General features: G+C 38.7%; 1 pseudogene; it reads right to left on the minus strand.

The window, feature by feature from the left end:
• Nucleotides 1-982: 982 nt before the first annotated feature.
• On the minus strand, nt 983-1,846 carry LOC122752791 (annotated as a pseudogene).
• Nucleotides 1,847-5,660: the final 3,814 nt, after the last annotated feature.

Consider the following 5,660-nt stretch of genomic DNA (forward strand, 5'->3'; position numbering starts at 1 on the left):
AAAGGACAAATACTGGGTTAAAAGGGGTGAGCATTCTTTGTTCTGTTGTAGTTATTTAAAACAATGTCAGGATTTAAAAAAAAAAAAACTAAACCCAAACCACAAGTTACTTTAGCTTTTCCTCAGAAGCAAATATCTCATTACAAGACTATTTGCTGTTTGATATGACTTGCAACTGTGTGACATATCATCTAGGAAAGAATTCCAAGGGACAGGGTTTTCTGAAAGCATAATTATATATATTGAAAATTTCAGAAGGAAAATAGTTTTTAAGGTACCAAATCCTAAAGAAGATTTGGGTAATGCAACTCTTTTCTTCAGATTTTTTCATGGCTAATTAGAGTGAGCTGGGAAATACACAATGCTGCCTACAAACCCTGCCAACCCATTAAATGCACTTCTAATTTAAGATAAATGAACCCCTAGAGTACCGCCCCCAGCTTGTCTCAGAACATGCATTTTATTATCAAAATCAGATGAGTAAAAATAATAGTCTTTTGGATTCTTGAAAGCACACCTTTTCCTTCTTAGGAGATGCTAACAAGCAGAGGTCATGTCTCTTTTTTAATGAAACAACTCCCAAATTTTCTTTACATTTAGTATTCAATCCACTTCTTAGATTTTTCTCATTGCACAGCAATAGTTTGCCAAAAATAGAAGCAATAACAACAGCAAAGTTTTATAACTAGAGTGTGAATGATTTATTTCCTAAAATCTCAAGCATATTTTATCTTCTCTTTTGTACTCAATGCCATTTGATTAAATATATACATTAGTATATTTTAAAGCTCATAAATCTCTTTTTGTTCTCAAACACTTTATTAACAAAATGTACAAATTCCTACCCAAAACCCCATCATCCCACTGTTGAAACACAGCCACCCCCTGGATGAGGAATAGAATTTTTTTAAATTTTTTTATTTAATTTTTTTTAAGCAGGCATAGTTCAGTTTATTCATTATTTATTTTTTTTTTTTAAATCTTATGTGGTTGCTACAGCAGCTGCCTGGATCCTCTGGACAGACACCCAAGTGTGAGTCTTCACAAGATGGTCCGTGAATTCCTGATAGGGAGACTTAGTAAACACTGTCTCCTTCCACAGGTCTGGGGTTAGGTAGCTGTATGTTTTGGAGATGGCATCAAAGGTAGCTTTAGCAAAGTTGCCCAGAGTGGCAGTACAGCCCCTTGCAGAAGTGTAGTAGTCATCAATTCCAGCCATCATCAGGAGCTTCTTAGGCACAGGAGCTGAGACAATGCCAGTACCTTGAGGGGCAGAGATCAGGTGCACCAAAGCCAATCCACAGTGCCCAGTGACCTTGCAGGGCACTGTGTGAGGCTTGCCAATCTTATTCCCCTAGTAGCCACGTCTCACAGGAACAATGGACAGCTTGGCCACAATGATAACACCACGAAAAACTGTGGCTACTTCCTTGGAGCACGTGACACCCAAGCCAACATGGCCATAGTAGTCACCAACAACCACAAAAGCCTTGAACCTGCTACGTTGTCCAGCTCTAGTTTGTTTCTCAACAGGTGTGATCTTCAGAACCTCATCCTTCAATGAAGACCCCAGGAAGAAATCAATGATCTCAGATTCCTTAATAGGAAGTGAGAAAAGATAGATCTCCTCCAAAGACTTGATCTTCATGTCCTTTACTAGGCAGGCCAGCTTGGTGACAGGAACCCACTCCTTATCCTTGGCCTTTCCTCCTCGGGTCCTTGGCTTCAGGCCTTGACCTTGACCTTGGCCCCCACTGTCAAAGTCACCTCGGAAGCCCCCTCAGCCTCTGACTCCAGGGCCCCTGGGGCCTCCAGCTCCTCCTGCAGCACCGGCGTTGTCCACCATTTGGTGTTTGTTAGAAGTAGAAGCTGAATAGAAATTTTTAATTGATGCTTTTTTTTTTTAGTGGGGCAATAAGGGTTAAGTGACTTGCCCAGGGTCACACAGCTATTAAGTGTCAAATGTCTGAGGTCAGATTTGAACTCAGGTCCTCCTGAATCCAGGACTAGTGCTTTATCCACTGCTCCACCTAGCTGCCCCCTGAATAGAAATTTTTAAAATTGAAAGCGAGGTGAAAGCTTAGAGATAGTCCAAGCCCTCATTTTACAGAGGAGGAACTGATGTACAAATTGGAAGAGGTCACACATCTAACCAGCAAAAAGTCAAGATCCAGATCTCCCAATTCCTAGTTCAGTACTCTTCACACTGTACTACTAAACGTCATAGAAGAGCAATAGAAGAATCTCTTGTTCGAGCAAGATTTAGCAAGGGAATGATGAACAGCGGCTGAAGGAAAACAACTAGTCATCCCTATCAGAACTAACATGGTTGCAAATGGTGCTATTCAGGTTTCTTCACCTGTAAAATTAAAAGGTGGGGGCAGCTAGGTGGTGCAGTGGATAGAGCACTGACCCTGGAGTCAGGAGGACCTGAGTTCAAATCCGGCCTCAGACACTTAACACTTACTAGCTGTGTGACCTTGGGCAAGTCACTTAACTCCAATTGACTCACTAAAAAAAAAAAATTAAAAGGTGGACTGAATGGTCTCTAAGATTGCTCAGAACTTAAAATCCTATGACACTATAAGCTTTAGATTTATATCCCCCTTGGAAAATTATACCTACAATAATATGCCTATATAATATTCCCAAAAAAAAGATGAAAAAAAATCATTTAAAATTGGTTTTTATATGATCAAAACATCTGGATTTTTGGAAACATGAAGGGTTGGGTTTTTTTTTTTAGATTTCCAGTTATCCAGATGTCCAGCATTATACTTAGACATAAACAAAGTTTCATTAATATTCTACTTTATGATTTTGCTTCTTAGCATTGCTTCATCATCCTAAGCAAGGTTATTGCTTTTTTTGGTTTGGTTTGGTTTGGTTTTTTTGCGGGGCAATGGGGGTTAAGTGACTTGCCCAGGGTCACACAGCCAGTAAGTGTCAAGTGTCTGAGGCTGTATTTGAACTCAGGTACTCCTGAATCCAGGGCTGGTGCTTTATCCACTGCACCACCTAGCTGTCCTTATTTTTTTCTTTCTTAAGCACCTTTGTTGTTCTGAAAACAGGATATCAGACTATAGTGTTTCTTTCAGACAAAATGGTCCTTGGAGACCATTTGTTCCAACCCTCTCATTTTGCAGGTGAGGAAATTGAGTCACAGGGAACTTAGATCATACAGGTAGTGGGGTAGTTAGTCGTAATAGCAGCCTGGGAGATAGACTGATAGGATCACAGAATGCTGCAAGGTACCTTAGCATTGTCTAGTCTAAGTTCTTCATTTTACAGATGAAGAAATCAAGACAGAAAAAAAAAATTCAGTGATTTGACCAAGATCATATAGGCTATAAGTTGCAAAGCCAGTATTCAAATCCTGGTCTTTAGACTCTAAACTCTTTCTACTTATACTACATTGCCTTCTTGATTTCAATCTCTCTGGTCTTCCAACTACATCATATTAGTTTAACAAGGTCAAAAGTCAAGATGCAGCTATTTGTATTATAAAGAGGCATTATGGTATAGTGAAAAAGCCTTTCACTGGGAATTAGGTGATTTGGGTTCTAGTCCTAGGTCTGACATTTATTGGGCAATCTAGGATTAATCACGTGAATTTTCTATAATTCTGTTTCCCAATCTGTAAAATGAGTGGATTGGACTCAGTGATCACTAAGGTCTGGGGTAGCTAGGTGATGCAGTGGATAAAGCACTGGCCCTGGAGTCAGGAGGACTTGGGTTCAAATCTCACTTCAGACACTTATTAGCTATGTCACCCTGGGCAAGTCACTTAATTACAATTGCCTTAAAACATCTAGGGCCATCTCCGGTCATCCCGACGTACATCTTGCTACTAGACCCAGATGGCTCTGGAGAAGAGAATAAGGTTGGTGACCCTGCACAGCCCTCCCTCACTTAAATTGGTTTTTTTTTTGGTGAGGCAATTAGGGTTAAGTGACTTGCCCAGGGTCACACAGCTAGTAAGTATTAAGTCTGAGGCCAGATTTGAATTCAGGTCCTCCTGAATCCAGGGCCAGTGCTCTATCCACTGCGCCACCTAGCTACCCTCACTTAAATGTAATTCACAGCAAGTCATGATATCACCCCAATCGATGTCATGGTCTTCTTCGAGAATGAAGGACAAACAACAACATGTAAGGTCCTTCCCAGGTATAAAATTCTATGACTCATCCAATTGGTAAGTGGGAAGATAGCTTGAAAATATTCAGCATTAGAGCGAACTAAAGTATCTTTTCTTTTTACAGGTGCCAGTGTCATAGTATACAAAATTATAGACTGTGAAAGTACTTCAAGACTGAGCTGATCCACTTGAAAATTGGAAGCATTAGCTGAAATAATAAACCAACTGTCATCCAAGTGAGAAAAACACAAGGGTTCCTTTAGATTTTATAATGTATAGACATTGCCATGCTAATCATAAAGTTTTTTTAAATTAGTATTCTAAGAAAAGAATGGATTCATTTATTGCTACCTTCTCTTTTTTTTGGAAGCTTGAATATTTGTGCATTTTCATCATTTCATTAACAATAAAAGTAGAGACCAAAGTCCCATAAGTGTGGTCAAAGCTTATTAAACCTACCTAGAAAGTTTCCTGTGGTTTTCTGCTTCAAATTATTTTGAATAATGCATCATTCCATCATATAACTAAAACATATAATCTTTAAACTGATATTAGCACTTGATGAAAAGTTTTGATTTACCCTCAACTGTGATTTGTTCGGATCATTTCACAACTTACATTTAGCTCCTAATATAAATGCCTCTGTGAAAAAGAGCCTATGTGAAAACCAGCTAAATATGAGTGAATTTAAAATAGCTAATATAATTATGCTTCATATTTTAACTAATTGGTTCTGATTCAAGAATGAATTATGTCGTTTTAGAGATTAGCTAAACAGTTCACCTCTAGCTTTGTGATTTAGACTTCTAATGACCGAATGTTATTATTACCATCTGGTGTCTGGCCTCTATGAAATGCGCTGGTGATGTTAGTTCAGTGTCAAGTAGTTGGTATTTGGATGCCAAAAAATCTCAACTGGCAGGCTTAGTGAAACAGCTAAGGACCAAATGAACTATGGAGATAAGTTTCTAGTTTGATGTTTCCTTTAGCTCAAGGCAAACACATTTTCTTTGTTTGTAGTGCAAAATATCACCACTTTTCAGTGTGTGTTTCTTTATGGGATCTATCACTACGTTTTCCAGTTCTATATTTTTATAGAATAATGTAACTTGTCTAAAACAATAACTCCTGCTTTTAAGACAACCCCTTGGGATAGGTTGTATAAGAATTACCATTCTCATTTCATAGATAAGGAAGTGGACAGTCAGAGCGTCACACAGTGAGGAGGTGTTAGACTTTAGGTCTTCTTCTAACTCTTAGATCTGTGCTTTATCCATTACAAGCTTTTTCTGATGAACTGATCGGCTCTCTGAACACCAACCACAATTCCAACTCTTCTCACCTTCAGATGACATGAAGCTGAGAGACATAGAACTGAATTTTAAAACTGATCAATCATTAAGAATTTATGGAGTAACTGTGCCCAGCACAGTTCTCAGAGTTGTGGGGAATACAAAAAAGCAAGATCCTGCAACTGCCCTCCATGAGTTTATAATCTAATTTGGAATATAGATATCCCTTC

Source organism: Dromiciops gliroides, chromosome 4 (genome assembly GCF_019393635.1).
Source record: "Dromiciops gliroides isolate mDroGli1 chromosome 4, mDroGli1.pri, whole genome shotgun sequence".
NCBI lineage: Eukaryota > Metazoa > Chordata > Mammalia > Microbiotheria > Microbiotheriidae > Dromiciops > Dromiciops gliroides.